The sequence below is a fragment of the Cupressus sempervirens genome, chromosome 4 (assembly GCF_028749045.1).
Source record: "Cupressus sempervirens isolate cs-2001-9-10 chromosome 4, ASM2874904v1, whole genome shotgun sequence".
Lineage (NCBI taxonomy): Eukaryota > Viridiplantae > Streptophyta > Pinopsida > Cupressales > Cupressaceae > Cupressus > Cupressus sempervirens.
This window is the reverse complement of record NC_143121.1, coordinates 258,692,551-258,712,239: the sequence shown is the minus strand read 5'-3', so window position 1 is coordinate 258,712,239 and position 19,689 is coordinate 258,692,551.

Below are 19,689 nucleotides of genomic sequence, written 5' to 3'. Positions count from 1 at the left end.
ACCATGTCAGATCAAAGGGAAAGATAGTATCAAGCTTACTGAAAGGATATCATGTGATAATGCATATTATGTTGAAGGCCTAAAATATAACTTGTTAAGTGTCTCATAGTTAGGCAACATAGGATACAAGGTTGAATTTGGAAATGGAATTGCTAAGATTTATGATTCTCAAGGAAGTCTAATAGGAAAAGTTGATCAGAATAGGAGTAATTTGTTTTACCTAGACATGGAAGATTCTTCTTGTCTCATTGTTCAAACTGATAATGTATGGTTATGGAACAAGAGGCTATGTCATGTAAATTTTGACAATCTGATAAGCATCAACAAGATGAAGAAAGTTAGAGGTCTACCAAAGTTGAAGAAACCTAGTAACACCATGTGTAAACAATGCCAACTAGGGAAGATGACCAAGTCAACTTTCAAAAGCAAGGCTTATACTTCTAATGAAGTATTAGAGCTAGTTCATACTGACTTGTGTGGTCCTATTTGAGTGCAAAGCTACAAAGGTGACAAATACATAATGATATTTGTAGATGACTATTCAAGGATGATGACAGTCATGTTCCTAAAACTAAAATTAGATGCATTTCAAATGTTCAAATGGTACTTGACCAAAATTGATAAAGAAACTAGGAAAAGCTTAAAATGTCTCAAATCTGATAGAGGAGGTGAATTCACATCAAGAAAATTTGAAGAATTCTGCAATGAAAGAGGAATCAAAAGGAAGACATTAGCACCTAGGACTCCACCTTAGAATGGTATAGTAGAAAGAAGGAAAAGATCAGTTATTGACTATGCCAAGACCTTAATGATGGAGAAAAGTGTTGCACTCAAGTACTGGAGAGAAGTTGTAAGTACTGCAGTCTACACACTCAATAGAGTTCAAGTCAAGAAAGGTACAAATGCAACACCTTTTGAATTATGGTATGGGCATTCTCCTAATGTAAAAAATTGGATGCAAATGCTATACATATAAAGAGTCTAGAAATGGAAAGTTTGATGCAAAGAGTGAGGAAGGCACATTTCTTGGTTATTCTACTAGAAGAAAAGCTTATAAGTGCTTGAATGTTAACACTAACAAAGTAGTAGAAAGCACAAATGTGAAGTTTGATGAGCTTGTAGAAGTTCAAAGTGTTGAGGACACCAAGAAAGTAGAAGAATACAAGACATTTGTATACTTTTATGAAGGTATACCTAATAATGGTGAAGTTGCAACTCATAATGACAATCAGCAACAAAATCCAGTATCTACCGAATCACAGACAATGAATGCCGAGCTAAAGACACATTCAAAAGCTAAGCTATAGAATACAGAGAATGTTCATAATACCTGATGAAAATATGCATGAGGGTTTAGATTCTAAAAGAGACAAAATGCAAATAAGGGAAGAACCAATATTGGCAAAGTATGTAAGAAGAAATCAAATTGTTGATCAAATTATTGGAAACAAAGAGGTAGGACCAATGACAAGGAATAGACTCAGAAGTGAAACATGTCTGCTCAGAAAAATGGGAACGAAAAATAGTAGGTGAATCCATAACAGATGATGACTAGTACAATGCTATGAAAGAAGAAATAGAACAAATTGAGAAGAACAAGACATGGACCTTAGTCTCAAGACTAGCTGACAAGAATGTAATTGGAACCAAGTGGGTATTTAGAAACAAGTTAGATGAGAATGGTGAAATCACAAGGAATAAGGCAAGACTAGTCTGTAAAGGGTATGCACAAGAAGAAGGACTAGACTATGGAGAAACTTTTTCTCTAGTTGCAAGAATGGAAGGAGTAAGGACCTTACCGGCATATGCAGCCTTCAAAGGATTTATAGTCTATCAAATGGATGTAAAGTCTGCATTTCTAAATGGTATACTTGAAGAAGAAGTCTACATAGAGAAACCAAAAGGTTTTGTTGATAAAAAGAACAAAAACAAGGTATGCAAATTACACAAGGCTCTATATGGATTAAAGCAAGCCCCTAGAGCTTGGTATGAGAGACTTCACAAATATCTAGTACAAATAGGATTTAAAAGAATTGATGATAACAACAACATGTACATAAAATTAGAAGAAGGTAAGGATATTCTTGTATCTAAAATATTTTTTGATGACATATTTTTTGGAGGAAAGGAAGTACTTTGTAAAAGTTTTGTTGACAAAATGAAACATGAGTTTGAGATGTCTATGTTTGGAGAAATCAAGTTTTTCGTAGGATTGCAAGTACATCAACTAAAACATGGCATATTTTTGACACAATCAAAATATATCAATTAGATTCTCAAGAACTTTGGATTAGAAGATTCCAAACCTGTCAGCACACCAATGGCAATAGGACATAAGCTATCCAAAAATGATGAATCAGTTGAAGTCAACCAAACAATGTATAGATCCATGATTGGAAAACTACAATATGTTGTACATAGCAGAAGAAGCAATTTGGAGGGAAAACAATACAATGAAGTACAAAACTTATTTATAAGGAGTTACAGGTTAGAGATCAAACATGCATGTATGAGAGGGAGTTGGTCATAAGTGTGGTCATGCAAAGAAGCCAAGAGGAGTAAGGACAGAGCGTCAAGACTCTGAGTTGATCAAGCGATCATGGAGTGCATTGGCATAATGAGTGGAAGAACTCAAGGAGATAGATCTTGAAGGGTGAACAAGCTGTTAGCACTACAAGGGAGGAAAGCCAAGCAAAGAAAAGGACTGAAGAGTGATATGAAATCTACAAGGTTGAAGTTGCAATCTGTATCAGGTCAAAATCCTTCTAATACTTTCTTACCATTGTATTAGACATTGAAACCCTGCATTGCTAGGTTAGCTTAACAGCTAGGTGAATAAGCCTCATGAAAAGGATAAAGAGATCCCCAGAAGAAGGATAAGGAGATTCTTAGGAGAAGGATAAGAGATCCTTAGGAGGAGAATAAGAGATCCTCAGAGAGGGATGAAAGATTCTTTTGAGAAGGTGACTATAAATCCCATGGACTTGGGTAAGCCTAACTGCTCTATGCAAATCCTTTAATAGGGTGACATTCCAAGTTGAATGTTCTTAAGTCCTCTAACAAGGCACACTTCTAATAGGGTGTAGAAATCCTTTAACAAGGTCACATTTAACAATGTGTTGTAGCCTTTAACAGGGCAAACCATCAGAAGTGGTTGCAATCAATTGCATAGTTATTTTTTGGGTATCTTCCCCACTCCAGTTTTACCTTCTTATTCCTGGAGGGTTTCTGTGTCATCAAAATCCTTAGTGTTATGGTGTGATGCATGTTTACTTTTCATGGTTGTTTAATGTTTAATTGCATGCATGATAATTTCAGTTATATGTCATCAAAGATTTGAAGAAAAAGTTGTATTGGACATCATTGGCCCTTGGATAACTGATTCACCCCCCCCTCTCAGTTATTCTAAAAGAATTCTAACACCTTCTGCCCAATATTAACAAACTCGGGCAATCCATTGGAGTAAACATAACATATTTTCAGTCTTGTTTCAACAACCATCATCAAGTTCCTTACAACACTTGCAATACTAAAATTCTGAAATTGTCCTCAAATATAGAGTCTTTTATAACTAATAGCAATCTTTAAGAGGGCTGATACTTGAAATATGTCACTAAACACATTATAGAAATATTCAGGATAAACCCTAGATGATGTATCTCCAATTATTTCCTATTGTTCCTTGAACCACACAACTTGTTTTTCCTTAACTTATACAACTAATTAGGTAAAGCTAAGTCACAAATCCTGTGTACATTTTCCATAGTTATTTGTATAATACCATGGGAAAAATCTTAAAAACTAGAACAATATTGTAAATGAGTTGACTTGGCATCAAATGTGTTCTGAACCTTATGTTTAGTAAAAAGATTCAATGCTTTTTCAACATTATTTGATAGATTTGAAATCTGTGCTAGAAAATTTGTTTTGCTTGACTTGTGGTGCTGAACCTTGACACATTTCTTTCACTATATACCCAGAAAATGGGAATTTGTAGGTTTTGAGCTTCCACACATTGAGTAGGAATCATTTTTTCTTATTTTAGAAGAGCCCATTGGTTATGTTTTTTTTTAACATTCAGATCTATTTACTTTAGATTCTCCGAATTCTACCAAATGCATACTTTCAGTTGTCATTTCATTATGAAAAGGCTTTTCCAAATAAAGTGATTCATGTATAAACCTTTGGCCTCCATACTTAAATTTTTGTATAGTTTTAGAGGTCAAATGATTAATTGAAAACACTCCCACTATTATTCAAAGTTTTAGTTGTTGAGTTTTAAGCAATGAAGCAATTATCTTTATGTAAGCCAATGGGAAATTTCTATGTATTAATTAGTCTTTTAGCACCCCGTGCCTAATCCATATTCCAGAGGCTCATTTTTCCTATATCCCTATGATAACCATCAAGACAAACCATTTATGTGGGCTTCACTAATTGCTGAATTATTCAAGTTTAATTCATCTTGTTTTGTTTGTTGATTTAGACATTTTGTGAGTTATATCACTACGATGTAGATTTGAAGCTTTCTTTTTGTTATCGAACTAAAAGCACTTTGGTGTTTTTTACTGTTATTTCTGCATTACCCTCCATTTTCATGACATTTGAAAGAGAATTTCATGAGGTTCAAGCATGGGCTTGTGACACTCATAAAGTATCCTTCTATGATTTGCACCTCCTACTTTTGTACACTTAGAATACACTTTGCTATTTTTGATATGTATTCAGAATGGAAAATATATAGCATGTGTGGGTACATAGTTGTAGGTAATTAGTCATTTCTTAGATGTTTTTGAGATATAACTCCATTTTATTTTCTCATGTAGAAGAATAGAGACCAGAATCTACAAGATCAAGGGCTATACCAAGAGCATCATCGAAGATCATATAACCAATCAAACACTGAAAAGGAAATGAATGGTTACCTCTAAATCTATCTTCATGTGTTGTATTTTTCTTGTTCTTAATATGTATGAAATAAAGTAGTTAGACTCACAACTTATGTGAGATTTTTTACTTCCAACATTTTCATTTCATATTTTGTAAAACTAAAAGTTGTACATATCAATTGTATATTTGAGAAATGAATAATACAAGGATATTATTTTGTGAAATGAATGGAGGATATTATTTTGTGAAATTAATGGCATTCATGTACTTTCCTTTTCTTCATACTTAAATTTTACACATGTGCAAAATTTTAGTAACATTTTCATTATATTTTCTTTGCAAAATCATGTAATTTACTGATTTTTGGCCAACTCTTCACAAAGGGAAATGATTATGTTTCAAACCCATGAGATGTCTATTAATACAAACAAGAATATCCTGAACATATTCCACTAAATATATTTAGTGATAACATGCAACTAAAGTGGTGTTTCATTTTGACAAAGTACGAGTTTGTTGTTCTAAAATAGGGAGTAATGATAGTTGACAATAAATCAATGATCCTTTATACAAGTTTAAAATTAGTAGTGATATTTTTCCATATAAAAAGAGCTTAATAATCACCAACACCTTGAGATAAAGGAGAAGATACTAAGACTTTAACTCAAATACTAGTATATGCTAATTTTCACAAAAACAAAACAGACTTGTATTCTACAAAGTTATACATCATAATCTGCACTTTTCTACTCCACCTCTCTTCTTCTCTATCTTCTACATGAAAATGTATTGTTCCTATACAAACACATGACCTTTTACCTCCTCTAAGAGGTTGACCAAGATGGATGACTGTTGACCTTCCAAAACTTGTCATTTTTTGTAAAAAATTGCTAATTGCAACTTTTTGACAATTTTACATTTTTTTGCACGTATTTGCATTTTATGATTTCTCATAATTTCTAGACACCCTAAATGGGTCCAAAATCTCAAAATGACATTTTAATATTTCATTACACTCCATTTATGGCCTTGCATGGCATTCTTCCTCATTTGACTTACTTTGACCCACATTGCTTAACACATGAACTAGGTCAACATGACCTTAATTGAACACTAAATACATGAATTGAAAAACTAATTCTATAACCTATCATGACAAAAAAACCTAATAATTATGACTCCAAAATCCAAGGAGATGGTCAGGGTTCTCCTGCACCATACTTCTCTTGTTGAAAAAAACTCAAGTCCCTTGAGTTTGTTGTTGTGACTTTGTCTGGTGTTGATACTACCTCCTAGTTCACTTTCTTGCCACATTTCCTAGCCATTTTCCTTCATCTCCTTCATCTTGTTCCAAATTATTCTTATCTCTTCTATCTTTCTTGGAGGCCTAATTATGACATTCAATTCTTCAACTCTATCATGGACTAAAAGAATGATCAACATTATGCCAATCTCTAGTGGCTTCCTTATTTGAGGTACCTTGGCTCCACATGAACTAATAAATTTCATCTTCACCAAAGGTTTAAATTTCCTTGGTGAAAAAAACAAAAAATATTGATTACTCATCATGCTATTTTCCATAAATGATGGCTTCATCAACAACTTTATCCTTACTATTTTCACAATTTTAGTCCTTTGATTATTTCTTGTCTGATTCCAAAATTGCTTGCCAATAACCAAAAAAAATTTAGCCTTTCCAAGGGATATGTCCCTATCTTCTTCATAAATTGATATATTTTCTACCTCTTTTACTGATCCCATCTTGCAATGGTCTTCCTCTTTACTATTGTCGTCAACATTTTCAATCATAGTGTAGACTATCTACCCCATTTTTCCTTCATGCCACATAGACTTCATTTCTATGTCATGTTCCCACACTTCTTGTATGTCCTCTCTAGTCTTGTTGTCCTCTATTTTAGACATTAGTTCTCCCCTTGGCTTTGTGATTTGGTCTACTCTAGTGACCATTTCTTTTCCATATGCTTGATCCTCTTTCTTAATAGGTTCCCCCAAAATATGTTTAACCTCTTCATTGTCAAATTTTTTCTTCTCTTCTTCCTTTGCCTACTATTTTAGAAAATTCTCTAATTTCTTTCCTCTTTCTTCATTCTTTTCTAGTGCCTCCTTCAAATTTCTAATTTCCTCTAACATGATTTCCTCCTCTTCTCTTTGTTTTCTCTTTCTCCTTTTTTCTTCCTTTTGTATTCTCAAGGCATCCTTGTAACATAGGCATGCCTTCCATACTTCTTGCAGTGGTGTCATCCTTATCACAAGAAACTACAAAAATCTCTCAAGTTGTCACAAATTTCCAACCCAATAAAAGAAACTTGAACTATCTTTTCTCTTACTCTAATCAAAATCTTGCCCACAACAACTTCTGCAACCAACACCACAGTGCTCTCCAATATGGTGTAATCCATGCTCTAATACCAAATATGATGCAAGAAGAAGGTGGTGAAACTAGTTCTTATAAAAAAAAACTCTCTAACTAGTCTTCTTTCAAGCCTTCCAAACATATTACTTCAGTCCCTTAGGACTCTCCAAGGCTAGAGATTAGGTGGTTGGTCTTTTCCTCTTGCCACACTCACCTCTCCAAGTATATCTACCTTAATCTCTACAATACCCAAACAACTAATTTTTACACCTCACAACACCTCCACTACCTTAGACCCTCCACAATCTCTCATAACACCATATTCCAAATTACTTCCAAAGACTCAAATTATTTATATTTAAGTGGTTTCAATATTCATAAGGTGTTATACACCTTAGTGGGCTTCAAAACATCAATTCTCACAAACAAACCCAAAGAGGCTCTTTCTTGTAGCCCTACCTTCAGGGTTTAAAGTTAGGAAATTGAAATATCTCTAAACAACTACCAAAACCAATGAGGGATTAAGATACCCAATACTAAGCTTGACTAAATTCCAAAAATATAGACTCCCAATTATTTAATAAAGCATATAACTTGCAAGCTTGAGTCTAGACAAATAGGCTTAAAACATACCTTCTAACTCCCAACTCATTAAACTTTCAAATAAAAATAACAAATGAACTTGTTTATAGTTTTTCTTGCCAAGATCTTACAAAATTTTGACTTTCAAAGTCCTAACTATTGAGGAGCTACACAAACCTCCAAACCCTTGTTAAATGAGGGTTTCCTTGGTAAATAAGATAACTATCTCACAAACCTCCAAACCCACATTTCTTAACACATGAACTTGATCAACATGACCTTAATTGAACACTAAAAACATGAATTTCAAAACTAATTCCCTAACCTATAATGACACAAATCCTACTAATTATGAATCCAAAATCCGAGGAGATGCTCAGGGTGCTCCTGCACTAGAAACCCTTTTTGAAGTTACACAAAACCCTAAAGCTTCAACTCCCTAACCTCCTCCAACAATCCTAAACCTACACAAGACTTATAGGTCTAATTGGACAAATCAAGCCTAGAACACTTGGAATGTGCAAGAATGGGTTCTTAGGATTAATTTGTTGTTACAAAGGGTCTTATTACACCTTTCCCAACATGGAATGATTGTTTGCCAAGTTTCATAACTCAAATAGTGCAAGAGAACCTTGACCATCTCCCTAGAATTTGGATTCATAATTGGTATGATTTTGTGTCAAGATAGGTTAGGGAATTAGTTATTTCAATTCATGTATTTAGGTTTTCAATTAAGGTCATGTTGATCAAGTTCATGTTTTAATCAATATGGGTCTAAGTAAGCCAAAGTCCCTCAAAATTTGGAAAATACCATGTAGGGCCATAGATGGAGTGTTAAAAGGTCATAATAATATTTTGTACCTATTTAGAGTACAAAGAAAGAATGTGAAAGTATAAAATAAAAAATGTGCAAAAAAATCTAAAATTGGCAAAAAGAGTTGTTGTCATCAGTTTCTTGCAAAAATAACAAATTGTGGAAGATGGAAGGTCATCCATATTGGATGATCTCTAAGAGGAGGTGAAATATCATGTTATTGTATAAAAAAATGTAATGTCATTTATAAGATAAGGGGGAAGAGGTGTGAAGTAGAAAAGTGCAGAGTATGGTGTGAATTTGTATAATAAATCATTCATTTTTGGTGATATTCTACTGATGTACTATTATTTGATTACAATCCTTATCATTTTTTAATATCTTATGGTTATGGTGACTCTTAAAATTCCTTATACATGGTAATGATGTTAGGATCAATACTAAGTGTTGCATGTATGTCTAACATCACTGGTTATGGGTATAGTTCTCTATATTCATAGATTGAGCAGTAAACTACATGCTTCTTCGGGTTAAATGATCATAGTACTTGCATGTTATCTTTATATAAAGTTGAGGAAGATTTAGAAGTTCCCTTGGTTGGTTTATATCACCATCTTATAATTTCACACCATACCTTTGTTTCTTATTATGGATATGGTCGAGAATCAGTAAATACATGTTGATTGCATGGAAAATACAGAGGATTAGCAATTGAAAATCTGACTATGGCTTGGTTAGAGTTTGCATGTGTGTTGGAAGGCTTATATGCATTCATGAGATGGTAAGGAACCTCTTGGAAGAGGGGAATAGATGATATAATGGAGTTTGGGATACAATTACCATAACAATGAAACCCTCATAGAGACAATGGTTTGAAGAATCAACCTTCTACTCAATGACTAGGAGCCTGAAAGTCAGTAATTAGAAAGGTTTTGATAAGGTAGTGGAGTATTGGAGTTTTTTTGTTTAATTTATTTAATATTTTATAGTTTATAGTTTATTATTGATAGGTGATTGGAAGATTTTGATTTCTTACCTAAATTCCAAGCTAGGGCTAGAAGGAAGCGCCCTCATTGGACTAGTTTAATTGTAATGATGTTTGGAGCCTAATAAGGTGTATAAAACATTATGAATGTTTAAAAATAAATTTATTTTTAGTGATTTAAGCCTTTGGAAGAAATTTAGATTATGGTGTTGTGAAAGATTCTGGAGGGTGTAAGGTAGTGGAGGTCTTGTATGTTGTGCAAGATGGTTGAGTTCATGAAGGTTTAGATATAGATATTTGAATAGGTTAGTTTTTCATGAAAAATAGGCTAACCACTTGGTCTCTAGCCTTGTAAGAGTCCTAAGGGACTAGAAATAATATGTTTTGAAGGCTTGGAAGAAGCCTAGTTATAGAGTTTGGTAAGAAGAACAAGATTAACACCTCCTACTTGCATCTCCAACTCCAAGCCCTATCCACAAAATCAGCATTTTAAGGACTAAAGAAAACATATTTTTACACTAGGGAATGTTCACTAACCCCTTAGATCATTTGAGAAAGTTATGAAACTTAGGAATCTTAATCTACCTGCCCTAACCTTAGGAATTTCTCTAAAAATATGTATATTTGGTATTAAAAATTTGTTGAATGTAAACCTCATGCATCCTATAACTTCATAGAGGGTATTTTTATCATTTTAAATCTATTTCAACTGGCTATCAGTTGGCTTGACTAGTTACAAGGTTAATTTCAATATTTTCCATAAAATTGCTAAAATTTCCAAAAAGTTGTGAGCAACTTTTATTTCAAAATGCAAATTTTGCACTAGCTCTTCCTAGAACTTAACCAAGTTGTTCTTGGTAACAAATAGGACCTATATAATTTATAATGACTCTCAAAACACTTCTTCATTCAAATTATTAATAAAAATAACAAAAAAGAAAAAAACCTTAGGACTAATGCAACTTGGGTTTATAGGTGACCTCAAGTTCCTTGATATTACAAACAAGGATTTCATTATTACCATAAAAAATAACATGTTCAAAATGAGGTGTATGATCACCCCTTTACCTTCTATCATGAGTGTCCATCATTGGATGAGATGACTTATCCCGAGATGGGGCCACAAGACAAAAATGGAATCCAATCTCCAAAAAGGTAGAGAGGTAATTGTAGGTGTTAGAAACATGATCTTGTAGCACCTAGAATTGAATCCATACCTCTCATGAGCTATGAGATATGACCCATCAAAGATCATTTCCCTATGGCATTTAGTGACTCTTAGGGTCAATTTAGTTTGGCATGCCCGAGAATGTTTGAGCAGCCAATAGGATGGAATGAGCTTAGAACTAGCATTTACCCAGCCACTTGGAGCCAACAAAATATACAATTTGATCCCATGAAAAACAGTTAGAGAGATTCACCAATTGGTGATTTTGTATTGGCCGATACTAAAAGTTTCAACATCACCGAGATGGGGCTGCAAAATCAAAATTGAATCTAATCTCAAAAAAGAGAGGGAGATTATTGAAGTTATTAGAAACATGATCCTATAGCACTTGGAATTTCATCCATACCTCACACGAGCTCTGACATATGCCCCATTAAAGATCACTTCCCTATGCATTTAATGACTCTTAGATTCAATTTGGTCTGGCATGCTTGAGAATGTTCAAGAGATCAAAGGGACGAGACAAGTTTGGAACTAGGGTTTACCTAACCACCTAAAGCTAATGGAATAGAAAGTTCAATACCACACCAAATAGTTAGAGAGATTCAATAGTTGGAAACTTTTTACTCACCAATACTACAAGTTTTAGCATCACCTGAGATGGGGCCACAAAATCAAAATGGAATCCAATCTCCAAAAATAGAGAGAGGTTATTGTAGGTGTCAACAAAAAAATCTTGTAGCACCTAGAATTGCATCCATACTTCGCATGAGCTTTGAGATATACCCCATCAAAGATCACTGCCCTATGGCATTTAATGACTCTTACAGTCAATTCAGATTGGTATGCTCAAGAATGTTCAAATGGTTAAAGAGATAGGATGATCTTGGAACTAGGGTTTACTTGACCTCCTAGAGCTAATCGAGAAGACAATTTGATCCCACAATGAATGGTTAGAGAGATTCAACAATTGGTGACCTTGTATTGGCCAACACTACATGTTTCAGCATCACCCAAGATGGAGCCACAAAATCAAAATGGAATCCAATCTCAAAAGAGAGAGAGCAAGAGAGAGAGAGGGAGAGAGAGAGAGTGAGAGAGATAGAGAGTTTATTATCGATTTTGGAAACATGATCCTATATCACCCAAAATGGCATCCATACCTCACACAAGCTCTAAGATATGCCCTATCTAAAATCACTACCCTATGGCATTTAATGACTCTTAGGGTCAATTCAATTTGGCCTACTTAAGATCATTCAAGTGGTTAATGGGATGGGACGAGCTTAGAAATAAGGTTTATCCAACTACCTAGAGCTAACAAAATAGATTGTTTGATCCCATGACAAATGGTTAGAGAGATTCAACAATTAGTGACTTTATACTGGCCAACACTACAAGTTTCAACATCACCCAAGATGGGGCCACAAAATCAAAATAGAATCTAGTCTCCAAAAAGAGAGAAAGGCTATTGTAGGTGTCGACAATATGATCTTGTAGCACCCATAGATGCATCCATACTTCACACTAGCTCTAAGATATATCATGTCAAAGATCATTTCCCTATGGCATTTAATGACTCGTAGGGTCAATTTGGTTTGACATGGCTGAGAATGTTTGAGAGGTCAACAAGATGAGACAAACTTGGAAATAACATTTACCTAGCCACTCAAAGCTAATAGAATAGATAGTTCCATCCCATGATGAACGATTAGAGAGATTCAATAGTTGGCGACTTTGTACTAGCCAACACTTCAAGTTTTAGTATCACTTGAGATGGGGCTACAAAATCAAAATGGAATCTAATCTCTGAAAAAAGAGAGAGGTTATTGTAGGTGTCAACAATAGGATCTTGTAGCACCTAAAATTGTATCCATACCTCGCATGAGATCTGAGATATGCCTCATCAAAGATAGCTGCCCTATGGCATTTAATGACTCTTAGGGTCAATTTAGTTTGGTGTGATCGAGAATGTTAAAGTGGTCAACATGACAAGATGATCTTGGAACTAGGGTTTAATTGGCCATTTGAAACTAACAAAATAGATAGTTTGATTGCATAACTAATGGTTAGAGAGATTCAATAGTTAGCGACTTTGTACTAGCTAACACTACAAGTCTCAACATCACCCAAGATGGGATTGCAAAATCAAAATAGAATCCAATCTCCAAAGAGAGAGAGAGTTTATTTAAGTGTTGGAAATACAATCCTATAGCACCCAAATTTTCATCCATACCTCACATGAGATCCGAGATATGCCCTGTCAAATATCACTGCCCTATGGCATCTAATGACTCTTAGGGTCAATTTGGTTTGGTGTTCCAAATTTTTTTTCGATAGTTAATGGGATGGGACAAGCTTGGAACTAGGGTTTACCCATCCACCTAGGGCTAATGGAATAGATAGTTTGATCCCATGACAAATGGTTAGAGAGATTCTGTATGCCCCCTAAAATGGCCGATTGCATTATGGGCCCCAATTCTTCAATTTATCAATTTCTTGAATGAATGCATCACAATATTTTATTGAATCAATTCAAATCATTTTCCTTGATCAAATTGTAATTAATTTAATTATTTCAATATTTCTTAAGGTTTGATCATTTCATCAATAATCTTATTTAATTAAAAGAAAACATTGTTAGGATTAAACCACGAACAAAAATAAAAACTACATGCAAATATAACCAATAATACAAAAAATAATAGATCACATAGAAATGAACACAAGGCACCAAGATTTGACATGGTTCACCCAATCCCTAGGCTACATCCACAGAATAGCAAGTCTAATCTTATTACAATCCAGTGATTACAACCTGATTACAATTCATAATCCCTTACAACTCAATATCGCCGCAAGAACCAATTTTGCATCACATCATAATGAAAAAACACCTAACCCTAAACCCTTTTAGAGAAGTATTTTATGCCATTTTAGGGTTATAATTAATAATTACATGTTGGCCCAAAATCTTGATAAAATAGGGCCCAATTTTATTTTTTTCCAAAGAATTATGGAGTATGTACAACACTATCCTGATCAGTCACCACAATCTAACAAACATCCTTTTAAATAAATAAAATAACCTTATTTAATTAAAAGAAAATCTCACTTTTAATTAATTTACCTCTTAGATACTCATGAGCATCCTTAGGCAATGGTTTTGTGAAGATATCAACAATTTGCTCCTTTGTGTTAACAAATTCCATCTTCACCTCTTTATCTTGAACCAATTCTCTCAAATGATACTTGATTGCAATGTGCTTAATATTTGTTTGCATCACTAGATTCTTTGATATATTGATAGCACTTATATTATCACAATAAAATATCTCTAGTTCTATCATCTCTTCCTTCATTTCTTTGAGTAGCTACTTGATCCACACAATGTTTGTTCAATTTATAGCAGCAATAACATATTTTGCTTCAACAGTAGATTGTGAGATGTAGTTTTGTTTCTTACTAGTCCATGTAACTAGTCTCTTGTATAAAAAAAATGCTCCCCCACTAGTGCTCTTTCTATCATCAATGTTTCCAAGCTAGTCAGAATCAGTGTAGGCTCTCAATTCAAAAATTTAATTCTTCTTGTAGTATAAACCAAATTCTTCTATTCCTTTCAAATATATCATTATTCTCTTGACAACCATTAAGTGATTCTCCTTGGGATTAGTAGAGAATCTTGCAACTATCCATACAGATAATGCAATGTGAGGTCTACTATGTACTACATATTGTAATTTTCCAATCATAGACCTATATAATGTTTGATTCACCTCAGCTAAATCCTCATTCTTTGACAACTTGTGTCCTGTCACCATAGGTGTACTTACTGGTTTGGAATCCTCCAATTCAAAAGTCTTCAATATTTCTTTCACATACTTTGATTTAGTGATGTATATACCATACTCCATTTGATATACTTGCAAACCCACAAAAAAATTGATCTCTCCAAACATAGACATTTCAAATTCTTACTTCATCAAATTTGCAAAATCCTTACATAAAGCATCTTAACCTCCAAATATGATATTAGATATTTTAGATAACAAAATACCTTTTCCTTTCTCTGTCTTCATGTACAAATTGCTATTATAATCAGCCCTTTCAAATCCAATCTTCACAAGATAATTACGAAGTCTCTCATACCATGCTCTTGGTGCTTGTTTCAAACCATATAGAGCTTTGTGTAGTCTACATGCCATGTTTTTATTGTTAGCATCAAAAAAACCTTCTGACAATTCTATGTAAACTTCTTCCTCTAATATGCCATTTAGAAATGAATATTTAAAATCCATTTGATAAATTTTGAAACCTTTGTATGCAGAATAAGCAAGTAGAGTGCTTACTCCTTCCAATCTTGTAATAGGGAAAAATGTCTCTCCATAGTCAATTCCTTCTTCTTGTGCATATCCCTTGAAAACTAATCTTGATTTGTTCCTTGTGACTTCACTATTTTCATCTAGCTTGTTTCTAAATACCCACTTGATGCCAATCACATTTTTGTCTTTTGGTCTAGGAAGTAGACTCCATGTATTGTTCTTCTCTATTTTTTCAATCTCTTCTTCTATGGCTTTACTCCAATCCACATCTTCTAATGCATCTTTTACTAATTTGGGTTCCTTCATGCTCAAAAAACATGATTCACTTCTCAATCTATTTCTTGGCATTGTCTTAGCATCTTTATCTCCAATGATTTAAGTAGCAAGATGATGTCTTTTGACATACTTGGACAATCTTGGATCATCTATTGTTTCTTCATGTTGTCTTTCAGCTTCAGAATCACTATGTACATCTCTGTTAGGTATTTCAACATCTCTTTCATATATAACTTTAGAATTAGAATATGTACCCACTTCATTCTGTAACTTGGTATTTGAATGTAGCTCAATTCCTAAATGCAACGCAACATTCACAGGATGTGACTCAATAGTCACTAAAACTTGCTGTTGGTTTGTAGCTTGATTTACAATATCTTCTTCAATAGGCATACCTTCATAAAATTATACAAATTATTTGTATTCTTTTGGTTCTTTCATAGGTTCAGCCTCATGTACTTCTATATAATCATCAAAGTTCACATTTGCACTTTCCACAACTTTGTTAGTGTTAGTATTCAAATACTTATAAGCTTTACTTCTTGTAGAATATCCAAGGAATATACTTGCTTCACGTTTTGCATCAATTTTAACATTCCTAAAATCTTTAAGAATGTAACACATTCTTCCAAATACCTTATAATATTTTACATTGGGTGAGTGTCCATACCATAGTTCAAAAGGTGTTAAATGAGTAGTTTTCTTGACTTGCAGATGGTTCAAGGTATAGATAACTGCACTTACCGCTTCTCTCTAGTATTTCAAAGCAACATTCTTTTCCATCATGAGTGTTCTAGCACAGTCCATTATAGACCTATTTTTTTTTTCAACAATCCCATTTTGTGGAGGGGTTATGGGGGTAGATGTCTATCTTTTAATTCCTCTATCATTACAGAACATCTCAAACTCATTTGATGTGAATTCTCATTTCTATTTGATCTCAAACATTTTAGACTCTTACTTATTTCTTTCTCAACTCTTACTAAGTACCACTTAAACATTTGAAAAGGATCATATTTTTGTTTTAGAAACATGGCTGTCATCATTATAGAATAATCATCACCAAATAACATAATGTACTTATCTCGTTTGTAGCTTTGCACATCAATTGGTCCACACAAGTTAGTATGAACAATCTCTAGTATTTCTTTAGAGGTATAGACTTTACTCTTAAAGCTTTACTTTGTCATTTTTCCTAACTGACATTGTTTGTACATTATATTGTTAGGTTTCTTAAACTTAGGAAAACCTCTAACTTTCTTCATGTTACTAATACTAACCAAGTTATCAAAGTTAACATGACATTACCTCTTGTGCCATAGCCACACATCATCAAATCTTACAACAAGACAAGTAGCATCCTCTATATCAAGATAGAATAGATTACACTTAGTTTGATCACCTTTTCCAATCAATTTTCCATTAGTATCATATATCTTAGCAATCTTATTTTCAAACTTAACCTTACATTCTAAATTATTCAATTATGACACACTTGAAAGATTATAGTTTAGTCCTTCAACATAGTAAGCATTGTCACATAGAATCTTATCTGTGAGCTTGATAGAACCTTTTCCTTTATCAAACATGGTGCATCATTACCAAATCTTACACTACTTCCTTCATAAAAATTTAAGGCATTGAACTTACTTTTGTCTCCAGTCATATGATGTAAGCACCCACTATCAATGATCCATCTATCATTTTTATTCACACAAGTCACAAGTGCAGTTGCCTCATCTTTATTAGATTCATCCTCTATTGCAACATACACCACTTCATCATCATGTTCATCAGAATCATCCTTTGTTTCCTCTTCAACAATGTAGCATGACTTCTTGCCTTTATCTTTGTAATCTTTGTTGTCATCTTCTCTTCTATTTTTTGTACTTGTAACCACCTCTATAGTTATTCTTCTATGTACATCTTGCAACAATATGATTGACCTCATTGCAATTGAAACCAATGATAGGTAACTTACCTTTGAGCTTGTCTTTACCTCTATGGAATTTTCTTTCCAGTAGTGCTTCCAATTGTTCAACATCTTCCTCATCTATATCAATGTCACTAGACACATATTTTATCTTTCTCTTCTTCTTCTACTTCACCTCATCATAATTTAATAGCTTAGCTTTGAAGGCAAATTCAAGACTCTCAAGTTTGTAATTGTCATAGTTAGATAGCTCAAAAGTAGTGAGTCTACCTCCCAGACCTTGAAGGGTTAGATCATTTCCTACAATACATCTTAGTTCTTAATATGAAAAAAATCTAATAGCATAAATAAATAGTATTGTTCTCAAGACTTTTCTTAGCATAGTATCATCATTTATCTAACCAATAGCTCCTTTTATTGCACTAACAACTTTTTTTATCCTAGCAACATATTTAGCAATATTCTCACCTTCTTCCATTCTCATATCATCAAACTTACCTTTGAGACTCTCAGATTTGGCTCTTTGAACATTTTTGTCTCCTCCATAGATAGTGTGTAGGGCATCCTACATTTTCTTTGTAGTATCACAAACTTTGATATCATCAAATTTGGCATAGCTTAGGGTAGAGGCAATCTTTGACATCACCTAATTGTGTTTTTTCTTCTTCTTCATATCTTCAATAGTTAGGGCCCCAACTAGATCAACATGTTCCATGGAAATGGTAGATTACACATGATCTTTGGGTCCTATAAGGTGTAGCTTCATCACACTTTTCCATGCAGGAAAGTTATCTCTATTAAGCTTGGGTACATCTCTTTTTGACATCTTTGATCTTTGTGCTTCTAGTACCTTCAAACTAGTCCTCTTAAGAAGATGGCTCTAATACTAATTGTTGGAATTCTTTAGAATAATTAAGAAGGTGGGGGGGTGAACCAGTTATCCAATTTCTAGATGTATAAATAAAACTTCACAGGTTAGTGAACCCATAAAAAATTTGTACTCATGCATGCATCCATAAGATTATGCAATCACTTAAAACATATATGTTACTATCAAATCAACTTGTAGAAATGTAAAGCATGAAACATAATAGATTCATCAACACACTTGACACAATGATTTATGTGGACAATACACACTGCTAAATGTGACCCTGTTAAAGGTTACAATACACACTGTTAAATGTGACCCTGTTAAAGGATTTCAATCACCCTATTAGGAGTGAGCCTTATTAGAGGAAATTAAGCCATTCACTTGGAATGCCACCTAATTAAAGTATTTACAAATAACTATTAGGTTAACCTTAATCCAAAGGATTTCTCCTAGATTGATACAATTTTTAGAGAGTAACAATAGAGCTTTGATCTAATACAACTTACAACTTCTCTTGCATATTACAGATCTTTGTTTAGTCCTCCCTTCTACTTGGACTTCATACTTTGTAGCTCTAATAGCTTGTTCACCCTTTAAGCATTCATCTCTTTAAGTCTTCTTTCTTAACATGCCATTAAAAACTCTTCTCTTAGGTCACTTGATGAAGAAAAATCCTTTTGACTCCTTGTCTTACTCAGGTTTTCGCACATGATAACTTTGCTTCATGACTAGACATTCCTATAAATAGGAAATTAAGATATTTTTCTACTCATTCTCCATCATCCAATTTAGGATTTGGATGGATTAGGTAGGATACAATGTATCTACCCCATATTCCATATCTCTTCTAGAAACTTCTCCTAGAATCCACTTTGAAATTGCCTAAAAATAGTTTACCTCAAATTCTATGCCACCAGCTCATCAACCTTATCTCCCTCCTAGTTCACAAAATCTAAGAAAACAAACTTGTTAGCTTAGATTCAGTGAATCTTTTATCTTTCAAATAATGTAGTAGCATGGCATTATCAACCTTTTAATGCTCAACACATACTGTGTTACTTGACATCCATTATAAAATGACTTAGCATCAACTAAAGTTTATTAGTGGTTGACATTAACTAAACTTTATTCGACATCAACTATTTTTCTTAGAATCCACTATAATTTTCTTTTACTTGGCTCCAATTGACTCTATGTTATGCTTGCACTATCTTTTCTTAGCAGCTACTATCCACTTAGTCAAGCTTGGTAGAAAAGCTTTGTTTAACTTTTTCTTCTAACCTTTCTTAGTGTAGCCAATATTTGTAACCTTAAGTAGATTATCAATAGATCATGTCATCATTGTCTTAACTGACCCTTGTACTTCATTATATAATCATACCTCAACCTTTTCTCTAGGTGTTATTGTTACCTCTTATTGATCAAATCCTCTTCATCAATCAACTAAGTGATAGTACTTGAATCTTATAAG